This window comes from Littorina saxatilis, linkage group LG1 (assembly GCF_037325665.1).
Source record: "Littorina saxatilis isolate snail1 linkage group LG1, US_GU_Lsax_2.0, whole genome shotgun sequence".
NCBI classification, from domain to species: domain Eukaryota; kingdom Metazoa; phylum Mollusca; class Gastropoda; order Littorinimorpha; family Littorinidae; genus Littorina; species Littorina saxatilis.
Window position 1 is genome coordinate 57,740,869 of NC_090245.1, and position 13,059 is coordinate 57,753,927.

Here is a 13,059-nt window from a genome sequence, read left to right on the forward strand (position 1 = left end):
GTGCAGCGATGTCTCATGGACTCGACAAGCCTCCTCAGGTTAGCCTGGGGTGCAGCCTGCCACTCTGCTTGAAGGACCCCAGAGCTGTTGCAGGTTTTGTGGTGGAGGGTGGTTGTCATGCACTCAGCGCTCCAGTGCATCCCAAAAGTTCTCAATAGGGTTCAGATCCGGACTACAGGATGGCCAGTCCATCCTGACAACCCCTGCTTGCTGGAGAAAGGCGTTTACCAGCCGAGCACGGTGCAGCGTGGCGTTGTCATCCATGTAAACGGAGTGGGCTCCACACGCGCACACGGCCGTCGTTGTGCTCCAGGCTGTACCTTGACTCATCAGTGAAGAGGACCACAGCCCACTGCTGACGTGTCCAGCCAATGTGACGCCTGGACCAAACTCTGCGAGCTCTCTTGTGGACGAGGGTCAGCTTGGGGCGCTTGGATGGACGACGGGCGTGGTACTGGGCAGCATGCAGGCGGTTGCGAACAGTCTGTGTGCTGACGTTGGTGTTGGTAGCAGCCCGTAATTGCCTTCTGATACGGTTTGCAGTGGAAGTTCGCACTGTCTGGGCCTGTCTTGTGATGAAACGATCTTCTCTTGCTGTGGTCTTCTTTCGTCTGCCTGGGCGAGGCCTGTCTTGAACTAGTCCAGTGGCCTGGAAGCGCTGTCGCAGTCTTGTGATGACGGAGGGGGACACCAGAAGCCTTCTGGCAATCTCCCCTTCGCCAACACCGTCTTGGAACCACCCTATGGCTCTTCCTCTGTCCAGCAGGCTTAACTTCTGTTGTCCGACCATCGTGATGTGCCCTGGTCCGCCCAGGCCCTGGCTTTTATTGAGTAACCAGTGACCAGTGTTCACAGTCAAAGCATCAAGCTTCCACGTGCAGTGCATCATTTTGTCAGAAACACGCTATAGAAAAAATGGTGAGTCAGCATAAAACGATAACATTTTCCAACTTTTCACCAATTTTCAACGCTCAGCCACTGACGCCCGAGTAGCACGTGCAGCACACCAAGCCTGTACAACAAAGGCAGGAGTCCACTCTGTGCGTGTGTAGCTTGCACAGTTTTGACAATAGCATCAATTTGCAAAAACACATGAAAATGAAGGGTGTTCCCTAACTTTTTGTGAGTAGTTTATGTACAGATAGCTAGTCACTTTGGAGTATTATGCTGGCATTTCCATGACAGTATATCGGATTCGACAGTGGAATTCAAAGTGCAACAACCAATTTCTCTCTTTCTCTTCTCTCTCTCTCTCTCTCTCTCTCTCTCTCTCTCTCTCTCTCTCTCTCTCTCTCTCTCTCTCTCTCTCTCTCTCTCTCTCTCTCTCTCTTTCCTTTCTACACATACACACACACACACACACACACACACACTGCATTCCCATGTTCTTGTATGCACATAAATGGGTGAACAGTATTTGTAGAACACTTTTTGCACAAAATTAATGTGTATGAGAACAAGAACAAAGAAAAATAATGTATTGTCTGTCTTTACAAAACAGAAAATTGTGTTTTTATAGTTTATCTCTACTTTTGCCATTTTCTGGCATAAACATGATCTAAGGGGTTGCGTTTTCAATGTTAGGCCACAGCTTGTGGACTTGAAGAGCTGTTGCAGTAAAACACTTAGCTCCTGTGTATGTGAATATCTTTGCCTCTTTTCAGTATACTGCTCAGCCTTTTTATACCAATCAGCAAAGGAAACACAGCTTTTTTTTAAAATCCTCTGTAAGTAGGGATAACAGAATGCGCTGTTACTAGTTTATGTACAGAATACTTCGCCAGTTCTTGTGTTCAGTTATGGAATGGTTACCCTGGTAAATGGAAAAAGAAAGAATGGCTACACCAAGGTAGTACGGGGGTACTTCCTTTTGAAGTTGGAAATAAAAGCGGATACGTTCTTGATATACATTTCAACCACAGAGTCTCAATCATTCTCATATACACGTCATCCGGAGTACAAAATAAAACATAATTTGCCTCTCATCAAAATTTGAAGCCATTCCTTTCTGCGGGTAAATGTGTGAAGCTAAAATGTGCAAACTTGAATTGACCATTGTTTCTTAGATCATATGAACGCATCCTTTCCACACGTTCCAACCTGCTGTACATTCTTCATTTTACTGCGATTGACCTAAAAGTAAATAGTTTCAAAAATGGATACCACCATGTAGCCTGACTGAGAAAGGAAACAAAATTGCCCCACATAGCCTAATAGGTCAAAGGGACGTCAAAACCCAACAGACAACCAACCAACCAACGCATCCTTTCCAATTCAACTCCTTTTCACTTCACTGAAGGGACACAAAGACTGTAGTTACTGTTAGTCAGCGTGCAACTGGTAAGTAGTTCTGATGAAAGGACATCCTTGGGACAAGCCAAAAGTGTCATCCTTGGGACAAGCCAAAAGTGTCATCCTTGGGACAAGCCAAAAGTGTCATCCTTGGGACAAGCCAAAAGTGTCATCCTTGGGACAAGCCAAAAGTGTCATCCTTGGGACAAGCCAAAAGTGTCATCCTTGGGACAAGCCAAAAGTGTCATCCTTGGGACAAGCCAAAAGTGTCATCCTTGGGACAAGCCAAAAGTGTCATCCTTGGGACAAGCCAAAAGTGTCATCCTTGGGACAAGCCAAAAGTGTCATCCTTGGGACGAGCCAAAAGTGTCATCCTTGGGACGAGCCAAAAGTGTCCTACATTGCAGGTGTTTTGCCATGGCAGGTCATTGACTATAGTCACGTTTTTAGACCGAGGGACAATAATAACTTATAAGGACTGGTCTTTTATTGAGATTTGTGTGCTCTCATTGGAGGGGCCTTACATCGCAGGTACTACTGTAGATAAAAGTGAAGTACATGTACACCCCCGCGGGTTAGGGGGAGTCCCATATTGGTTGGGACGAGAAAGAATTTACCCGATGCTCCCCAGCATGTCGTAAGAGGCGACTAACGGATTCTGTTTCTCCTTTTACCCTTGTTAAGTGTTTCTTGTATAGAATATAGTCAATTTTTGTAAAGATTTTAGTCAAGCAGTATGTAAGTCCTTTGTACTGGAAACTTGCATTCTCCCAGTAAGGTAATATATTGTACTACGTTTCAAGCCCCTGGAGCAAATTTTTGATTAGTGCTTTTGTGAACAAGAAACAATGGACAAGTGGCTCTATCCCATCTCCCCCCTTCCCCCGTCGCGATATAACCTTCGTGGTTGAAAACGACGTTAAGCAACAAATAAAGAAAGAAAGATTGAAAGAAAGTACATGTACCTTGGTTTCAGCCGGCGTGGACGGTGTGCTGAAACTCACTGAGGATTACTGGCGAACCCGAAACAATGTTTAATGTTTAACTTTTTGACAAAACAAAACATTCACAAGTACTTCGACCTTTTGGTTTTTTATTGTGGACAGACAGACAAATAATTATGAAACCAATAACAAAACTTAGCTCACCATGCGTTGATTGCGACCTCTGCCCACAGTCGAAAAGCTAGAGCTAAACTTTCTAATTTTGGGGGTTTTGATTTTGGAACGTCAGCAGTCTATCTGTTTTTCGTTTAATCATATATTTTTTTTTTATAAAAGAATGTGTGTCTTTTCTTATGAAGATCAGTATAGAAATGTATCCCAAAGCAACAGCTGGTTTAAGGACCTCGTTCTTCGCACGTCCGCTGGACGAGATCCAAGAGATGGGGGTCATTGATCACCAAATTTATAAGCCATAAAGATTTCACTCTCACGCACCTTGATCGTGGGTGGAAGGAGTTATGATTTTGCTTGTCGCCTGAGAATAAAGAAAACAAAGATGGCTTGTGGTGTATGTGCTAAACTTAGTTGCGACAGCGTTTAAAGTTTGTTTTGTGTCAATAATCTCAGATATTTGCACACGTTATTTGTTGGTTTGGTTTTGTGATTTTTGTAGATTCTGGACTCTGTCTGTCTGCCTCTGTATGTATGCATGTCTCTGTCTGTCCATCTGTCCCTCTGTGTTCACAACGCACAGGTACACAGCGAACTGACTCTCCTTATGTTTAGTCTCGGTTGACCCCTTTTAGTCATACTAACGATTTAGCTTGCCTAAAATGGAATCTACATTGACTTTTGCCAGCTTAGGAGCGTTATTGCCAACAAAGGCAACGATCGAGATATGAGCATAAGTCGTAAAGTTTATCAATTTTAATATAAAATTAGGAACTTACAAAACTGATAGCAAGCGTTGTGTGCCTAATATGGTGGAGCTTTTATGTTGATCTGGGGATAAACAAATATCTGCAGTTATGTATATAGTGAGCTTACGTCTTATGTATATGCAGGAAGGGACCCCCCGCGGGTTAGGGGGAAGAATTTACCCGATGCTCCCCAGCATGTCGTAAGAGGCGACTAACGGATTCTGTTTCTCCTTTTACCCTTGTTAAGTGTTTCTTGTATAGAATACATGTATAGTCAATTTTTGTAAAGATTTTAGTCAAGTAGTATATAAGAAATGTTAAGTCCTTTGTACTGGAAACTTGCATTCTCCCAGTAAGGTAATATATTGTACTACGTTGCAAGCCCCTGGAGCAAATTTTTGATTAGTGCTTTTGTGAACAAGAAACAATTGACAAGTGGCTCTATCCCATCTCCCCCCTTTCCCCGTCACGATATAACCTTCGTGGTTGAAAACGACGTTAAACACCAAATAAAGAAAGAAAAGAATGAAATGCAGGAAGGTGGATGTAGGGGCTGGGGGGGGGGGGGGTTGGGGGGTTGGGGCGGTACATAGTAAACATATATTACTACGTGTTTGTTTATCTGTCCGTCTTTCTGTGAAGCCCACACAAGCGTTACACTTAAATGATAAAACTGTGGTATTGTCCACTCTCCGAGTCCGTAGCGATCATTATTTTATCGAAGAAAGATTTTTTTTTTAAATATTTAAACTCACACCCCCCCCCCCCCTCTCTCTCTCCCTCATGTTAAATGGTCCACAATTATCAGCTGATTTGAAGTTAAAGAATCTAAACTACCTGCCGCTAGTTAAACAGTTACAGTTTAATAAGACTGTAATGATGTAAAAAGTATATCATGGCGAAGTGCCCATCTATATTCAGGACCTATTTCACAGAGTCACCGAAAGGTACGGGTCTATCAATTTTCTCCCACCAATACCCAGGATTGATTTGTTGAAAACTAGTCAAGCCTTCTCTGGTGTGGAACTCCATTCCGTCTGTAATAAGATCATTAACCTCACTAAAGAGTTTTAAACAAGCTCTGCATAATCATTTTATGTCTACCTAGATGGCTATACTGGTCTTAACACGTGCAAGTAGCTGTCAACAATTGGCAAAGCTTTATGAATTACACATATATGTTCTTTATTATATGCATTATGTGGAATTTATGTTGCGATTTTCCATCATCATCATCAACATCATCATCATCATTATCATCATCATCATCATCATCACTTGATCATCATCATCATCATCATTATCATCAACATCTTCATCATCATCATTTACACCATATAATCATTATTAGCATTAGTATAAACGTTGGTATGTGTGAATTTTACCGTCGATCACTTTACATGTGTAACCTCAATTAACATGTTGCATGTTTCGCTTTCGATTTGTATGTTGCTTACTTTGTCATTTTGTTGTTTATGTTTATTTGCTTGTTTGCTTACTTGTCGATTGTTTGCTGGTTCGTTCGTTTACTTTGTTTATTTGTCATGTTGCTTTACTTGTTTATCATTTATTAGACATTTGTATTAGAAGTAAGGACCGGTTGTAAGAAAAGGCGTCGCCTTAAACCTCTATCCTTGAAAAATAAAGTTCCATCATCATCATCATCATCCCTCTCTCTCTCTCTCTCTCTCTCTCTCTCTCTCTCTCTCTCTCTCTCTCTCTCTCTCTCCTTCTCTCTCTCTATCTCTCTCTCTCTATCTATCTCTCTCTCTCTCTCTCCCTCTCTCTCTCTCTCTCTCTCTCTCTCTCTCTCTCTCTCAGTCTCCCTCTCTCTCTCACACACTCACTCACACACACAGGGAGGGAGAGAGAGAGAGACAGACATACAGACAGACAAAAGTTAATGAAATAAGATTCCCCTGAGCTTTACGTTTATACTTTATCTACACGTAGAACTCAGAAAAAAAATATTCGCCCAAAACCACCGCTTTAAAGATATTGTCCCTACCGATAACGGTTCAAACTAAAACACTCTGGGTTGAAATAATACTACCTCAAGCAAAGCAGAGAACTTTACCATTGTAGAACAGAAAGTTGTTGGTAATTACTCAAAGGAAATAAAGAGACGGGGGTTTCCTTCTTTGACCCATGAAATAATATCATAGTTTGTAGATAAACGTGTCGTCAAACGTCACTCTGGTCGGGCGATAACGATGCCCATCGCGGCATATCGCTCCAGGAGGCCTTTTGGCTTTTAGAGAAAGTTCAGTGATGGCACTGAGTTAATGGTTGGGAGGGGGGATCATTTTTAAACGCATATGATGGGCACAACTGTATAATCTACCTCTGCTAATACAAACACGTTCTGTCATCGCAGTGACAAAACAAATCGCGCGTAAAGCAATATCAAACCATTTAGTCAATCTGTATAGGCCCAAAAGAATGATACTGAACGCACACACATAAATACAAACATACAAACAAACATACGTGTGAGTTTAGAGGGAGCGGTCAGCGACCATAAACTCTATTTAAACGAGACAGATATGCAGCAAAAGGAGCGGGGGAGGAGGTGTCAGTAGAGGTAATGCAGGAGGAAGTGATAGCAGAGTCCCGTGGGAACGAATGCGGGGAATGGAAGAGGGTTGGAGGGCAGGGGGGAGGTGATGAGTGAAGGAGAGCAGTCTGGAATGAAACAATGGTAACAGATAAGGGAGTCCGAGAGAGAGCGAGGACCGAAGTCATTAGTAGCAGCGCAGCGGCCAGCAAGCAAGTTCAGCGATTTTCAGTTCTGCAAAACTATGGAGTTCAATTTTACTTCTTGGGCAAAAAATCTGCCCCAACCTGTAATTGAGGTTCTGGAAAAAGAGGAGTTCACAAGCCTCAGTGCCTTGAAATATGCAGGAGAAAAGGACCTGGAAAGCCTTAAGTTAAAACGAGGCCACATAGTGGAATTAAAAGCAGCAGTGGCAGACCTGCAACAGAAGTACGGGGGAGGGCCGTTGCGTGCTGCCGACCAAGTGGCACCGCTCCAGGGTCTTCTTGGCAACATGGCCATACAGTCTGCTTCACCAGGTGAGACTTATTTACGAATTGTTGACTTCGTACCGGCTTCTATGGCGGTGGAGGAAGAGGTGACACTCGGGGGAGGTGTCACGCTCAAGCTGGCCAACAAACCAAAGTTGGAGAAAGTATCCCCCTGCCACTGGATCGTGGCAAATGCTAAAATAATGGCAAAACTCATGAACACCGTGGACTTCGACCACGAAGCTTACCTCTGTTATACAGAGATGGTGGGCGAGCTCGGCGCAAGATTCTCCTGGCAGTCGGTGCTCCTTTACGATGACGAGTACAGGAATTAGCGCCAGTCTACCAGCGGGTTTGCTTGGGGAACCCCCAACCCCCACCTGTCCACAGTGATTCTCTGTGAGCGTGCCCAACAAGTTCCTGGCAACAAAAGCGGCAAGGCCACGACGGGAAGCGGCGGTATTCGACGACCTGTGGGACCCAGTGGGAAGGAGGTGTGCCTGCAGTACACAAACAAAGGCACATGCCTCTACGGGTCCCGCTAATAGATGCATGATTTCCTAAAAACTCACAGTCATGAGGATATACACACATATCCATATATCGCTCCAGCAGGCCAGTTAGAGAACGCTGATGGCATACCCCACCGTCCAAGCCTTTTCGGTCAACGTCCTGCAGTAAAAGCTTCAGTATGTTGAAGCCACCGCTAGATGCTAGAGAGTTAAAATCAGTTAAGGTACATCACGAACATTGTTTGATTGAGTCGAATTTGTATGGCCAAGGAACATAGAACAGCCAGCCAAAACATCCGGGTCCTCTTAAAGATACATTCCTCCTCATTTTAACGACGACCACCACCACCAACACCAAGCCGTTAAACGAGAAATAACGATGTAATTCAATAAACTGTTATGCTTGCAGACACGTGCGCTCCTTTACACGTAACTTAGCCTGGCAAGATCTGAGAAGGAATACGCTTTTGTACGAATGAACCAAAGCATCTTAGTCTCAGCAATAAAGATGAATAAAATAATACATAATTTGTTTCTATGTCTATATACAACAGGGAAGCTCTTCTTATATATATACATAGGGGAGCATGGAGAGCCTTACACACACGTACTCCATTCCAAGTCTGCCGCAACCCATTCAGTCAAATGATGACTGCATGTTAAAACAAAACTTGACTAAATATAAAAAGGAACTTAAAAACGTGAAAATAAACCGATAAAAACTAAAGCGCGTGTGCACAAAAGCGTTTAGCACATTGTTTATCGGATGGCCGTTTGACATCTAGTGGAAGACATTATTTTTGTTTTGAGAGAGGAAGGGTGCGAACAGATGTCGCTTTATGATTGAACATGTTTGTCAGAGGCCCTGACATGCACAGCTGTCGTGGTTCAACAGTTAAAGGTGCCTTCCCACCCATGTAAACCGTCATGTAAAACCGTGCACAATAGATCAGTCCTGGAATTTACATGGGAAAAGACCATATTCTTCCACCTCAGTCTTGGACTCACACTAAAATGCAACAGCCTGTCACCATGTCCGCTTTCTGTACAAAATGTTGTTTTTCCCTTGAATTTTTTGTCTTCTTCAGGATTGACACAGGTGTCATGTCCAAATCAATTCAACAACAAACTGAACAAAACTTTCAATCTTAGTGCACAGAAAGCAGCCGTGCTGTTGTTGTTTTGTATAATATATAACTTGAAATGTCCAAGTGGAATTCTGGGTCGCTCGATCTATAGTGATTCACAAGGATGTTTACCCTGGAAGCATGCTGTGCGAAAATTGCACACGCCATGCGAAGATGCTAAAAAAAATTGAATCAGGTTAGTGGAAGGATGCTCGTATCCCTTGTAAAAGTCTAAGTGTGAGATGTAGGGCCAAACCAGACTTGTCACAGGGTCGAGATCATGCAGCGTGGTTTTATTCGCCTTGTGGGACGTCTGCATGCACTGACACTCAAAACCTTAGCCTACATGACAAGAGAAAGGCAGGCGGAGACTTTGATTGATTGATTGATTGATTAATTGAGTGATGGGTTGATTTTGTTTCAATTGTTCTATCCAGTTGAAGGTCTCTGTCTGTCTGTCTGTCTGTCTGTTTGTCTTTCTGTCTGTCTGTCTCTGTCTGTCTGTCTGCCACGGTCTGTCTGTCTGTCTGTCTGTCTCTCTCTCTCTCTCTCTCTCTCTCTCTCTCAGTCTCTCAGTCTCTCTCTCTCTCAGTCTCTCTCTCTCTCTCCCTTCCCCCCCTCTCTCTCTCTCTCTCCCTCCCCCCTCTCTCTCTCCCCCCTCTCCCTCCCCCTCTCTCTCTCTCTCTCTCTCTCTCTCTCTCTCTCTCACAATCTCTCTTACCCACCCAATAACAACTAATGCAGAAATGTATCCCGCATAATAGCAAAGTAATTTAGCACGAGGTATTATATTCAAAACACCATCAGCCTCACATATCGATAGCAACACTGAATAAATGTAAATGTGCCACATGTAATTCGCACCTCTTAAAAGTTGAGCGCTTCAACGGGAAGCAGCACGGAGCAAGAACCTTCTGTTGTGCTGCACCACCACTCTGGAACTCTCTAGTCTCTGTCAGACACTGCACCTCTCTCAGCTCTTTCAAACAACAATTGAAAACTTTCTTTTTCACACAGTATTACACCAACCCGGCCTAATGTCTTTTCCATTCCATTTCTGCACGTACTCCTCTCCCACAAAGTTGGCATGATTGTTGAAAGTGTTCGCTGGGTATCTATATAATTATATATACGACTTGTGTCTGTGTGTGTGTCTGTTCGCGATGCGCGGCCAAGGTTCTCGATGGATCTGTTTCAAATTTGGTGGCCATATTCAGGTACACCCGGGACACAACCTGGTCGATGAGATATTTCAACACGTGCTCTCAGCGCGCAGCGCTGAACCGATTTTTTTTTGTTTTGTTTGTCTGGATCCACTACCAGTAACTCTTCCTTATCTTCTCCAGTGTTTTCAGCGTTTACCTCCCTTCCTTCGTATGGCGCGCGGATATTCCCATTCCGTTACTATTTTTAGAAGGTCACTGCACGTTACTATTTTTAGAAGGTCTCCAGTGTTTTGCGCGTTTATCTCCTTTCCTTCGTGCGCCGGCAAAGCCGGCGTACACCCGGCAAAGCCGGGTCCCAGGCGCAGCCTGGTATTCGGCTCTACTTCTTCCCGGCGAAGGCGGTGTAACACGAGAAAATTACTCCCACGAGATTTTTACTCCGGAGTAAACATTTCGTACGAAAAAGTTACTCCCTTTACGAAAAAAGCACTCCCCCATTACACGAGAAAATTAATCCCCAAAACAGGTGAGTTCCGAATAAACATTTCGTACAAAAATGTTACTCCCCTGACGAATCAATAACGAATGAATTACTTCACCCCAACACGAGCAATTTAACCTCCCATGCCAGGTGTACGAAATTGTTACTCCCTTGTCCCCTGTTAGTCTTGGTGGTGGAAGGGGTGGAGGGAGGGTAGCGCGACATTCGTGTGCGCGAGATCACTTATTGGCATTATCCTTTCGCCCGCATCCCATTTTTGTGTACGAGATTTTTACTGGAAGTAAAACAAATGGGGAGTAAAAATTTCGTGGAGGGAGTAATTTTTTCGTGCCTTGGGGAGTTCTTTCCTCGTACGAAAAGTGTACTCGGAGTAAGAATTTCGTACGAAATATTTACTCCGGAGTAAATTTTTCGTGGAGTAAAAATTTCGTGTTACACCGGTACCCTGCGAAGCGGGTAATCATCTAGTGTGTGTATATATATATAGTGTGTATAGCATATATGAATATTGTGTGAACAGTACATGTGGTAATTTTTGTCCGTATGGTTAACTATTTAGGTTGTACATTTAATTGTTCTATTCTGTGTATGCTCTTTTGTGAAGGGCCTAGAGCCATAGGTTAGGCACTTAAAATTGTCCAGTTATTATCATTATTATTATTATCAGTGCATGATATCACACCAATACCGGTACGATGTCAGTAGATGAAACGACCAATAAAACAAGCGTTAAGGAGATGGGAGGAGGTGGGGGAGGTAATTTATACACATCAGCGGGGATCATATATATATATATGTATATCCCCCCTGCTGCTGTACCAATGAAAACACTGACTCAAAAGTGAGGTACAATTTTGTTTTGTATAACTCTCAGCCCACACGATAGCGTAATGTGCGTACGATAAATACTCTTACGGGTCGTTTAAAAGTCGCACAATGGAATGGAGGTTTCCCTTAAGGTCTGCTATCAATAAGCACCTTGCATGCCTGTTGACTGACCCTCCGCTGATACCCAGCAAAGAAGGGTTGTCTATTAGCTGGTGCACTTCAGTGACTCTGTACAGGTTAAAGCAACAGAGTGAGTTGTCAACGCTTCATGAATTCAATTAATGTATGGTTTGAAGAGGAGTGAGTAGGAACTATAACTTTCACAGAGTTTCTGAGTGCAAAAAGTAAAAATAAAAATGTGCAGTGTAGGTTGTAATTTTTCACAGGGACCCAGACGCAGAGAGAGAGAGAGAGAGAGAGAGAGAGAGAGAGAGAGAGAGAGAGAGAGAGAGAGAGAGAGAGAGAGAGAGAGAGAGAGAGAGAGACTGAGAGAGACTGAGAAAGAGACAGACAGACAGACAGAGAGAGAGAGAGAGCGCGCGCGAGAGAGAAAGAGAGAGAGAGAGCGAGAGAGAGAAAGAGTGAGAGAGAGATATATACGGGTACACACACACACACACAAACACACACACAACCACACCAACACACACACACACGCGCGCGCACGCGCGCGCACACACCAACACACAAACAACCACACTGGCACACACACACACACACACACACACACTCTCACACAGTCACACACACACACACTCACACACAGTCACACACTCACACACACACACACACACACACACACTCACAAAAGCATACTGCATGCCTCGAGATTTAAGGGTACACTCCTTTCCGTTCAAACCATCAGAGATCTGTCCTCACAACAGGGCCGGACTACCGGGGGGGTTATGGGGGTTGCGCAACCCCCCCCCCCCCCCCTAGCCTAAACATGTACCTCACTTATTTAAAACATTTTTTATTATTGTTTATTTTACGCCGTTTCATGCAAGGAGCGACCATTTTCCTATCTCAGAATATGACCTACCCATCAGCTTCAGGGGGCGAAGCCCCCTGACCCCCTCTCTGCCCCTTGACCCCGCCAGGGGGAACATCCCCCTGGACCACCACTGGCAACCCCCCCCCCCCTCCTCTTAGCCTAGTCCGGCCCTGTCACATTGCTGAAAAAGAAATCGCAGAGTGACATGGGCGTACACTACGACATTATAAATTTAATTTTCCGTTCATAACAAGGTATCGCCGGGTGCGCCAGATATGATTACAAAAGATGAACATTTAGGGACTATAGTGTATGAGAGGAAGAGGCTTCCAACATGAGGCAGGGGCACAGGGGCTGGGTAGGCGTTGGGTCTTGTCCCCAATATCCTCTTGAAATTTAGCATTTGCAAGGGATATTTAGGATCTCGCCTTGGGAAAAAAATTTCCACTTCCCGGGCAAGGGGGGGGGGAGGCTTCCGGATCACAGGACACACCCCCCCCCCCCTCCGCCCCCTACCCCCTCCCTAGATCCAACACTGTATTCATTGGTAAAACAAGTGTTGACCTTAACGGGGTCAAGCAGCCGCCCTTGGTAATATGGGGGTGGGACATGGATTTTTGATCGAGACTTCATTTAAATCTCAAACACCATAGATCGTTCATAACGACTGATTTTTGAAGAATTATTCTGTAAATAAACAAATAAATAGTGACGTCATTTGAACTACACAGTCTATATCAGTATAAT